This window comes from Lolium rigidum, chromosome 3, assembly GCF_022539505.1.
Source record: "Lolium rigidum isolate FL_2022 chromosome 3, APGP_CSIRO_Lrig_0.1, whole genome shotgun sequence".
NCBI classification, from domain to species: domain Eukaryota; kingdom Viridiplantae; phylum Streptophyta; class Magnoliopsida; order Poales; family Poaceae; genus Lolium; species Lolium rigidum.
The window spans coordinates 354,936,547-354,948,243 of NC_061510.1; the positions used below are offsets into that span (position 1 = coordinate 354,936,547).

At 44.5% G+C, this 11,697-nt stretch overlaps 1 protein-coding gene across 1 annotated transcript in view; it reads left to right on the plus strand.

The window, feature by feature from the left end:
- The first annotated feature begins 1,061 nt into the window (after nucleotides 1–1,061).
- LOC124700338 overlaps nucleotides 1,062–11,697 on the plus strand; it is an 84,339-nt gene continuing 73,703 nt past the window's right edge. The window contains exon 1 of the transcript XR_007001716.1: nucleotides 1,062–1,161. The gene's annotated coding sequence lies outside the window, so the exon portion shown is untranslated. The remainder of the gene's footprint in view (nucleotides 1,162–11,697) is intronic.

Genomic DNA, 11,697 nt, shown 5'->3' on the forward strand with positions numbered 1-11,697 from the left:
GGTCCTATTCTTTACATCTGAAATACAATCTATCGCAATTGTTCTTTACTGTTCTTCGCAAACAATCATCATCATCCACACTATACATCTAATCCTTTGTTACGGCAAGCCGGTGAGATTGACAACCTCAGCGTTACGTTGGGGCAAAGTTCGTGATTGTGTTGTGCGGGTTCCACGTTGGCGCCGGAATCCCGGTGTTGCGCCACACTACGCTCCGCCACCAACAACCTTCAACGTGCTTCTTGACTCCTACTCGGTTCGATTAAACCTTGGTTTCTTGCGAGGAAAACTTGCTACCGTGCGCATCACACCTTCCTCTTGGGGTTCCCAACGGACGTGTCAACTACACGCATCATGGAGTTACACTTGCAAGAACATGGATTCACAAAAAGAAATACAGTCAGGTCGATAGAGCAAGAGCGTGGATGAAACATACGTGGTGAGCAATGTGGCGGGACGAGAGAAGAAGAAGCGAGGAGGTGCTGCGCTCCGACTCTGTGCAGTGCAGAAATAGTAGTGGCAATGCCCACAGGCCACCTCTCCCTCCTCCTATATGTATGCAGGTAGGCTGCCCTGAGCCGTTGGTTGGCGAACGAACGGATCGGGTAACTGGAACGCACACCACGCCGCTGCATGTGCCCTGTCACGCTGCAGTCTTGGACCAGACTCAAGAGGCGGAGCGTTCGTGATGTCCAAGCCATCGTTTGGAGATAGAAAATTCCATGCCCCACCTGTCAGTCACCCATTAGGCAGAAAGCTCGCCAACAACTCGGCCACCACTTTTGGCGAGAGAAACAAAAGTCCAAGGAAAGGAAAAGTTTCTCCGTTCCAAAGAAAGAGAAAAGATTGTCATGCGTACGCTCCACTCTTTCGGCGCCGCCGGAGAAGCAGAACGCCAGCGAGAAGAAGGTGGAGGTGGAGGAAGGCGGCGAGAAGAAGGTGGAGGTGGAGGAAGGCGGCAAGAGAACAAGGTGGAGGACGGCGGCGGGAACAAGGTGGAGGTGGAGGGCGGCGGCGAGAAGAAGGCAGCGGCGGCGGCGAGAAGAAGGCGGCGGCGTGCTTCGGAAGGACGACAAGATCCTCGACACCACAATCCAGGAGTCCTCCGCCGACACGAGCCGGGACTGCATCAACAACAGGCTCCGCCTCGCCAAGGAGTAGGTAACCACCTCTTTCCCCCAGCCCTGCTCCCCGCTTCCCCTGTTCCTCTCTTGTGTGCATGCGGGGAAAAAGTACGAAATCTGGATGTACCAGCGCCTTCTCTTTGTGTGCCTCTGTGTGGTGCATCTTTCACATGTTTGAAGCAAAACATGGCAATGGAAAATTGTGTCAAGGACAAAATAGCATCTGGAAGTAACTAGGAGGGCTCCACAAAGTACAGAGAAGAGTACCTATTTGGAATGCCAGGTTAGGATCATCTTCCTCTGTAGGATGCTCATTGTGTGCTGAGGGAAAATGGGTGATTTCAGGTGATGTATATTAAGCGCAACAGATGAAGGAGGGTTGTGGGCATGTAGTTTAGTAGATGCGGCCCATTGAGCGTCTATGGAGGTTCTTAATGAGCACTTCCTCTAAGATGCTTTCAGGTTGTTGATTCTTTTGTACTGTTGTTTTAAGAGGCCAGAAAAATAAGAGTCTTGATAGCCTTGACCTCCAGGTTTATATGAAGAGCAAAGTGGGGTTTTTATATGACTCCAGGTCCAAGCACCACATCATTTTTTGTAGTTGAGAGGATAAGAGCATTACTGGTTGTAGCTGCTCGAGTTTTCGAGCCTTTGTTGTTGTTCATTTTCATTATAGATTTACAGAACTGTAGCCCATGTACAAGCCACTGGAAGTATGAGAAAATTAAGAACAGACCTGAGTTCTACAAGGTCTTGTTTCTGCCGTGTCTAATTTGGGGTTTAGTACATTCATAGTTGTTAGTGCAAATCAAGTATGGAAGTATAAGAAATAAAGATATATTTTCAGTTACAGTAGCTTATGAATGCATATCTCTGAGATCTTCTATTCAGCAAATGATGCTCCCAAATTAGCTGATTAGGTTAGAAGTTTACCTATTAGCCAAGTGACCATTGTCGGCATTTTTTATTAGGAATAAAAATGGACAGGTATTGATTAGACCTGCGCGTTCCTTACATTTTAGACACTCATTACATTATTTTCTTGTGTTTCTCCCTTTTTTATTAAGATCCTGTGTACCTAATGTTTAACTCTCGTGCACGAAACAAATATTGCTGTATGAATTTGTGATTAGTGTATGGATGTGAACCTAATGTTTTCTTCTACTATTTGATATGAAAATCTTCTCTTAATCTTGCAGATTATATTACTATTTTGTTGGATATCTGGTGGTGTATCTGTTGGGTTGTCTTCTTGTTCTCTATTGTGGCCCATTTGGCCCAGCCTAGTACTGACCTATATAAGGTGCTTCTATCTCTGTAACCCTATGCTCTGAGAGAGTTCCTCCCACTGACCTCCTTCTACCTCGAGGTTAGGCCATCATCTCCGTCCACATGGTATCGGAGCAAGGGGCGGTGAGGGCAACGACGGGAAGGACTCGCCGATCCGGAAGCCTAGTCTCTTGTGGCGGCTAGGAGGAAGAGGAAGAGGAAGGAGTAGGCTGCTGCGGTGGTTGTGAGGAAGAGGAAGGGAGAGCGAGTCGCTGCGCGGCGGCCGGGAGGAAGGCGGTGACAAGTAAGGAGACGAAGAGGCATCCTTCGGGTAAGTCCTTTGGTGGTTCCGAGAGGTTAGTTTGGTATCAAGCATGGGGGACAACAGAGATTTGGCCAAGGCTGCGGAGAAGGCTGGCAGAACTTATCACTACCAAAGGAGATGGAGGAGGATCTGCTGGAGGGGGAGCAATTGTTCCCCATACCAACATCGGTCAGAAACTTGAGCTGCAGGCGAATGAAATCAAGCTGGAAGGAGTGGCCAACTATCTCCGGTGGTCAAGGAGGGCACTGTTGATTTTGAACTCGAAAGGGCTGGATGAACGTGTGAGTGGTGAAGTTGCGAGAACCGACAGATAAGACCGATCCGGAATGGAAACGATGGAATGCCATAAATTCTCTTATTGTGGCATGGTTGCTTAACTCTTTGGTTCCTAACATTGCTGCATTCAGCAGAGGCACTCACAAAAGCTTCGAGGTATGGGACACCCTATCAAATCTTTATTACGGAAAGGGGAACATTATGTTGATTGCTTGAGATTGAGGATAAAGTGCATGACTTGCAACAAGGAAACAAAACTGTGATGGCATATGTGGCTGAGTTGCGAGCATCTTTGGGGAGATTTAGATCATGTTGATCCTCTGGAACTTGCCCATGGGGAATGTGTGAGTGCTGCTGCAAGCTGGATCGAACGTCGGCGAGTCATGAAGTTCTTGAAAGGTCTTAATCAAGATTTTGAGGGGAGAAGGGCTACTTTACTGCATCAAACCACTACCCCTTCTCTCAAAGAAGCCATTGCAGCTATGTCCAGAGAGGAAGTGCGTCTGAATATGACAAAGGGAAGCGATTACGTCCCTCATCCGACCTTCTACACTACCGAGAGACAAGAGATGAGAGATCTGCTATACTTGTGGGCGGAAGGGACACTTGAAGCATCAGTGTACCTCCTTTGCTACACCCAGTAGGGGGAGAGGAGGATACACACATGGCAGAGGAAGCTACAGAGGAAGAGGTGATGGCAGAAGTGGTGGACAGCCATATGGACAACAGTATGGTAGGGGTGGTGGACAGCAGCACGCTATATCACCCAAGGCACATATGGCAGCATCTTCAGAGTCAACTACCAGTACCTCTCAGGGACAATCAAAGGAAGAAGGACAAAATGAAGCAACATTTGGGAACTTTGCTCACTATGTCTACAAAGATGAAGGTAATATTGATAGAGTTTCTATAGCCACTCATAATGCTAATTCAGATTGGATTCTTGATTCTGGAGCATCCAAACATGTTACTGGAAATATTAGTGAGTTTGACTCTTATACTCAGTATTCTCCCACACATAGAGGCACTATCCAAACAACAGATGGCACAACACAATCTATAAAAGGGGAGGGGTCGGTGCAATGTACACCCAACATAAAATTGTCATCAGTTCTACATGTTCCTGCTTTTCCAGTAAATCTGCTTTCTCTAAGTGCCCTGATTGATCAACAGGACTACCGTATAATAGTTGATAGATATATGTGTTTAATTCAGGAAAGGGAGAGCAACAAGAAGATTGGGACCGCAACCAGGCATAGAGGTCTTTGGCACATAGATCGTGACAAGATGGGTCATGATGCTAGTTCTGTGCTTGCTGCGATTATTGGAGGAAAGGAGAGTATGGCTCTAGTTCATCATTGTCGAATGGGCCACATGGCGTTTGATAAAATGTTTCGAGTTTTTCCTGATGTAATGAATGGAGTGGACAAAACCAAATTATGTTGTGATGCCTGCGAATATGCTAAGCATACGAGAACCTCTTATGTTAGTAGAGGGATCAGAAGTGTATCCCCATTTGTGTTAGTGCACTCGATGTACGGACGTGTCCTGTTGTGGTCGATAAGTGGCATGAAGTACTTTGTGACTTTTATTGATCTGCTATTCCGAATGACTTGGATTTATCTTATGCGTCACAAAGATGAAGTGTTCACTTGTTTCCAGAGTTTTTGTGCCTATGTGAAAAACCAATTCAATGTTCAAGTGCAAGTGATCGAACCGATAATGGTGCTGAATATATCAACAAACCTTTTGCTCGCTTTCTTATCTTCGCAAGGTATACTGCACCTGAGACTTCATGTCCCGACACTCCTCCCCGAATGGAGTTGCTGAGCGGAAGAATAGGAACATTCTTGAAGTGGCTCGATCTCTTATGTTTACCATGAATGTTCCCAAATTCTTATGGAGTGAGGCGATGATGCAACGCTACATATTTGATCAACAGAATGCCTTCAAAGATTCTAGGTATGCAGTCTCCTTGCCAACTCCTTCTGAATAACAATGACTTTGTTGTACCACCCAAACTCTTTGGCTGTACATGTTTTGTAAGGGATCATAGGCCATCTGTTGGCAAGCTAGATCATCGGGCTATCAAATGTATCTTTATTGGCTATTCCTCCAGACAGAAGGGTTACAAGTGTTGGAGTCCCACTGACAGGAGGACATTTGTAAGCATGGATGTTACGTTTCGCGAGTCAGAACCTTTTTATGATGGTGAGAGTGATCTTAGTGGCTTGTTCCAGGGGCTTGACCATCTTGGTGATGCTCAAGAGGGGGAGCAACAGCAAGGTGGTGATCAAGAGCAGCAAGATGATGACAAACAACAACATCAACAAATTCCTATTGTTGGGAGATTCTGCAATTCCTGGTACACCTACACCACCTAGACCTGTACCACCACAAAGATGGCTGCAGAATCCACTTGTGTACTCTAGAAGACAAGTACAAAGGGAACAAGTAGATGGACTCGGAGGAGCAACAAGACCGAGGGCGAGAGGAGCAACCCATTGGACCGGAAAATCAAGGAAGCACAAGTGTAGATTCTGCGAGAGGAGAATCAATCTCAGGCTAAGTCCAATAATACCCTAGACTTGCCAATTGCAATAAGGAAAGGGATTAAGAAAGTTGGGCCCCAAAGTGGCATAGTTATGATGCCTATGACGTAGGAAATTATATCTCTTACAAGGCATTGTCACCCTCTTTTCGAGCTTTCGTTGCTTCGCTGCAAACTGTATATGTTCCTAAGGATTGGAAGGCAGCCAGGTTGGACCCGAGATGGTGCAATGTGATGACCCACAAGTATAGGGGATCGCAACAGTCTTCGAGGGAAGTAAAACCCAATTTATTGATTCGACACAAGGGGAGACAAAGAACACTTGGAAGCCTTAACAGCGGAGTTGTCAATTCAGCTGCACCTGGAAACAGACTTGCTCGCAAGAGTTTATCAGCAGTAACAGTTTTATAGCAGTAGCAGTAGTGAAATAACAGCAGCAGAGTAACAGAGACAGCGGTAGTGATTTTAGTAAACGACGAGGATTAAAATACTGTAGGCACGGGGACGGATGACGGGCGTTGCATGGATGAGAGAAACTCATGTAATAATCATAGCGAGGGCATTTGCGGATAATAATAAAACGGTGTCCAAGTACAAAGCAATCAATAGGCATGTGTTCCATATATAGTCGTGCGTGCTCGCAATGAGAAACTTGCACAACATCTTTTGTCCTACCAGCCGGTGGCAGCCGGGCCTCAAGGGAAACTACTTGGATATTAAGGTACTCCTTTTAATAGAGTACCGGAGCAAAGCATTAACACTCCGTGAACACATGTGATCCTCACATCGCTACCATTCCCTCCGGTTGTCCCAATTCTTGTCACTTCGGGGCCATTGGTTCCGGACAGCGACATGTGTATACAACTTATAGGTAAGACCATAAACAATGAATATCTTGATAAAGCAATAACATGTTCAGATCTGAGATCATGGCACTCGGGCCCTAGTGACAAGCATTAAGCATAACAAGTTGCAACAATATCATCAAAGTACCAATTACGGACACTAGGCACTATGCCCTAACAATCTTATGCTATTACATGACCAATCTCATCCAATCCCTACCATCCCCTTCGGCCTACAAGCGGGGAATTACTCACACATGGATGGGGTAAACATGGCTGGTTGATGTAGAGGCATTGGCGGTGATGGCGGCGATGATCTCCTCCAATTCCCCGTCCCGGCGGAGTGCCGAACCGGAGACTTCGGCTCCCGAGACGGAGTTTCGCGATGTGGCGGCGTTCGGAGGGTTTACGGCGACTTCGACTTCTCTCCGGGCGTTTTTAGGTCGAGGCCGATAAGTAGTCCGAAGGAGGGCGTCGGAGGCCGGCCGAGGGGCCACACCACAGGGCCGCGCGGGCCCCCCGGGCCGCGCCGCCCTATGGTGTGGGGCCCTCGGGCCTCCACCTCAATTGTCCTTCGGCTCCGTCATTATTCTGGAAAAATAGGGCCTTCGCATAAATTCCGAGGATTTTCCCGAAAGTTGGATTTCTGCACAAAAACGAGACACTGAAGCAGTTCTGCTGAAAACAGCGTTAGTCCGTGTTAGTTGCATCCAAAATACACAAAATAGAGGCCAAACAATAGCAAAAGTTTTCGGGAAAGTAGATACGTTTTGGACGTATCAACTCCCCCCAAGCTTAGCTTATTGCTTGTCCTCAAGCAATTCGATTAACAAGCTGAGCGATAAAAGAACTTTCACGAACACATTTGCTCATATGATGTATATATTCTCATGCTATGGCTAATACTTAAGCAATTCATAATGAGATACATGCAAATAAGATCATCTAACAGCTATGTCAATCATGGAGAGGTACCAACAATTAATAATAAGCATCATGAATCATGTATATAAGTAGGATTGCAATGTTCATAAGAGAGTATGATAAAGTGGTATCTCGCTTGCCTGTATTTGATTGGCAAAACATAAATGCCCGGGCACCTTTGGAGTTCATAGAAAGACTAGAAGTAGTGATTGTCAAAAGATAAATGCATCAAAGTTATACCACAATCAATCATATTTTGAGACAAGCATATTATACTAAGAATAACAGTTGTGCTCTCAAGATAGTGCTCAAGGAAATAATGAAGACACAACATAAAAGTAAAAGATTGACCCTTCGCAGAGGGAAGCAGGGATTAACATGCGCTAGAGCTTTTCATTTTTATAAAGACAGGAGTAAAATTATTTTGAGAGGTGTTTGTTGTTGTCAATGAATGGTAATGGGTACACTAACTACCTCGCCAACCGGACTTTCAAGAGCGGCTCCCATGAATTATTGTTTATTTATTTGGCACTCCTTCCAACCTTTCTTTCACAAACCATGGCTAACTGAATCCTCGGGTGCCTGCCAACAATCTCATACCATGAAGGAGTGCCCTTTTTATTTTAGTTTTATTATGATGATGACACTCCCCCCAACCTTTGCTTACACAAGCCATGGCTAACCGAATCCTTCGGGTGCCAGTCCAACAATCACAAACCATGGAGGAGTGTCTATTTAAGTTAATTAATTCGGGACTCGGGAATCCCATTGCCGACTCTTTTTGCAAAATTATTGGATAAGCGGATGTGCCACTAGTCCATATGAGAGTCCGTCAAAAGTAAATGACAAGGTTGAAAGCTAAACACCACATACTTCCTCATGAGCTATGAAACATAAACACAAATTGAGAAGCATTTTGAAGGTTTTAAAGGTAGCGCATGAGAATTTACTTGGAATGGTTTGAAATACCATGCATAGGTATTTATGGTGGACACTTTGGAACAACTTGGTTTTCAGGTGTTTGGAAGCACGAGCAGCATTCCCGCTCAGTACAAGTGAAGGCTAGCAATAGACTAGGGAGCGACAAATCAAGAGAGCAAGATGCTTGTCATAATCATGCTTGCGGCAAAATAAATTAACGGAGGCATAAAAGTGATACAAGAACTACGAAGCAATATAGATCATCGAGGCTTAATTGACTTTTTGTTCAGTCATATGCATGCGTGAGCATGTGCCAAGTCGATATAAATGAATTATTCAGAGGAGGATACCACAATCCCATACTTACTTATGAATAAAACAATGCAAGCAAACATCCATGACATGGTACTCATATTAATAGATTGGAGCTAAACATGAGAGATCATGAACTACTAGACTTTCTCAAATAACATATACCTCACATGAACCAACTAAGCATGCTCACATGGATGAGTATATGTACAAAAATGAAAACAAATAGAGTTCATACCAGCCTCTCACCACAATCGGATTGTCGTAGATCGTCATTATTGCCTTTCACTTGTGTAGCTTGGATAATATGAAATGAAAACCACGCTCCAGCCACCGAAGATCATTGAACTCAAGATGAACTTTACAAACCAAAGAAGAACAGCAAATATTTCTGGTGTTTTCGAATTGCAAACAAGAACAAGAGGAAACAAGCAAACAAAGCAAAATCTTTTTGGGTTTTCTTATAGCAAACTAGCAATAGCAAATAAAGCGAAACAAATGCAAGAAACCAAAGCAAACAAATTATGAAGAGAAACAACAGAAATATTTTTGGTCTTTTTGCGTTTTGGAAAGGAAACAAAACAGAAACAAGAAATAGCAAACTAAAAGAAACACAGAAAAGCGAAATGGCAGAAATCTGCTAAAACCTGACAGCAGTACAGAAATCGATTTTTACAAAAATCTTACGTTGCTCAGATCGAAAAGTGTTCAACTAATGAAAGTTAGATAACAACCTGGGGAACCTGCAAAAAAATTGGCAGCTCAAAATAACGTTCTGGCTGTGCGCACGAATTTTTCTAGTAACAGTCCAGAATCTGTTTTCAGGCAGCACTTCCCCAAATATCATCTTCCTCTCATTAGAAAACCACTCAAACGAACAAAACAAGTATGTACAAGTATCCAGCAATCATAATATGCAAAGAATGAGTGATGCCGGTATACCTCCCCCCAAGCTTAGGCTTTTGGTCTAAGTGGAGCTCAATCCCATCGATCCCATGAAGTAGTGTCTCCGTAGTATGATGAAGATGGATCGTATTCCGGGTATGTGCTAGAAGAAGCACCCGGATACGTGACGGTGTGGTCGTAGGAGGTCCCGGCGTCCTCGGAGTCATGTTGCTGGTGGAAGTATTTTATCTTCAAATGCTCATCCACTTCCTTCTTAGTGCACGACCATGATTGCCTGTCAATACTTAACAAACCTGGTTGGGGAAGAGGAATTTCTTTCTCATCCCCGTCAGAAAACAACATTCTATAAACCATATTATCTAAAGTAGAATCAGTAGTCACAAAATGATGACTCTTCATAGCAGTAATATCGAGTTTCCTAGGGGCCAATGGCACATCATTAGGATCAATAGGAAGATTTAGATATGTTAAAACGCGCAGTGCAATGGTTCCTCCAAAAATAGGCCCCCTGGTAGTCAGGCGGCGAGCAATAAGAGCACCAAGGTGATAAGATGTCTGACCAGTAAGTGCAATATTCAAGAAAGCTAGATGGTAGCTAGAAATATTACTAGTGTTCTCCCTACCAAGAATGCTAGTAGCAATGTAATATGCAAAATACTTAATGGCGGGGAGTTGAATGTTCCTTATCTTGCCCCGCTGAATGGTGCGACAATCATCATCGGTGATCCCTCGGTAGAGCTCCAACAAGTCCCGGGGGTTGTCATCAATCCTGCTTGCCGTACCTACAGGGGCAATATCCAATGCACGACAAAAATCCTTCAATTGCATAGTAACAGGATTACCATAGATCCTGAATGCAACCGTCGGCTCATATTGTTTGTTGTTGAACTGGAAACTCTCGACGAAGATTTTGGTGAGCATATAGTATTGCTCCCTTTCATCTCCCATATAGGTGGTTAACCCTGCCCTGTTGACAAGGGTTAAGAAATCCTCCAATATCCCTGCATTCCTTAGAAAATCATAGCATGGAAAAGTCGAAGCATTAGGAGGTCCGTTGTCCTCTTCGGGCACAAAGCTAGGCGCGATGATATCTTCATTATATGATCGCCTAATCCGGGTGGCGGCCCTAGAAGGCCTCACGGTGCTGGTTGTCCCTTTCTTGAACAACTCTCCAAAGTTGAACTTCTTCATAGCTTCTCTGAAATTTTTAGCAAATGATATAAAATTTGATTCGGTGACATATAATCAAGGGAAACTACCATAGGAACTTGCTAGAGTACTAATCATGCATCAAAACTAGTTTCTACCACTTAGAACAAGCATGCAAGCTCACTAAACATGTTACCTACAGCAGCAAAATATTCAAGATATACTCAACCAAACAAAATTCTACTTGGATGGGTGGAGGAGTCACATACCGAAGAGCAAATGTGCCAAATTTCGGACAGAAATCTGGGCTGAGCAAAGAGATCGAGAAATCCGGAGTTCGGAGCAAAAACGCGAGTGAGAGGAACTTGGTACGAGTTTTTTCGGGAGAGAGAAGGTGCTTCGGGAGAAAGAGATGACAAAGTGGGGCAAGGAGGGGCCCACACCACATGGTGGCGCGGCCACCTCCTTGGCCGCGCCGGCCCGTGGTTTGGCGCCCTCTGGTGCCCCACAGGTCATCCTCTGGTGCTCCCAGGTGCCTCGTCGAAAAATAGGACCAACGGTATAATTTTTGTGAATTTTTGAAAACTTTGAAAAACGCACATTTCTGGGTATTTAGTTTATTATTACTGGCCAGGAATTTTTTTTGAAATCTTCAATTAACTAAGGAACCTTGCAAATTAAAAGTGCTACAGCAACTAGAGCAAGTGGAGGAAGAAAGAGATGTTGTTTACCCTCTCTATGCATGTAAAAGGTATTTGTTAACAAGGTTGATCAGGTCTTGCCACCAAATAAATTTTACATAGCATAAGAAGAAATAAACCTCAAATCAATCATGTTACCTTGAATTGTATTGATATGGATCCAATCACGAGAGTTTGATATTCTTCCTTAGGCTCATATATAGGGCAATCAATAGTTCCCACTTTGATAGTTCTCACATTAGAAATAGTATTAACTCCACACGCTTTCTCAATCTTCTTAGGAAAATAAACGGTATGCTCCCTGTCGGGGGGAAGACCCCGGATAGGGCAATGGACGCGGAGCAGCCGGCTGGCCACTAGCCGGCTCGCGGCAAAGGCCGGCTGAGGAGCAGCC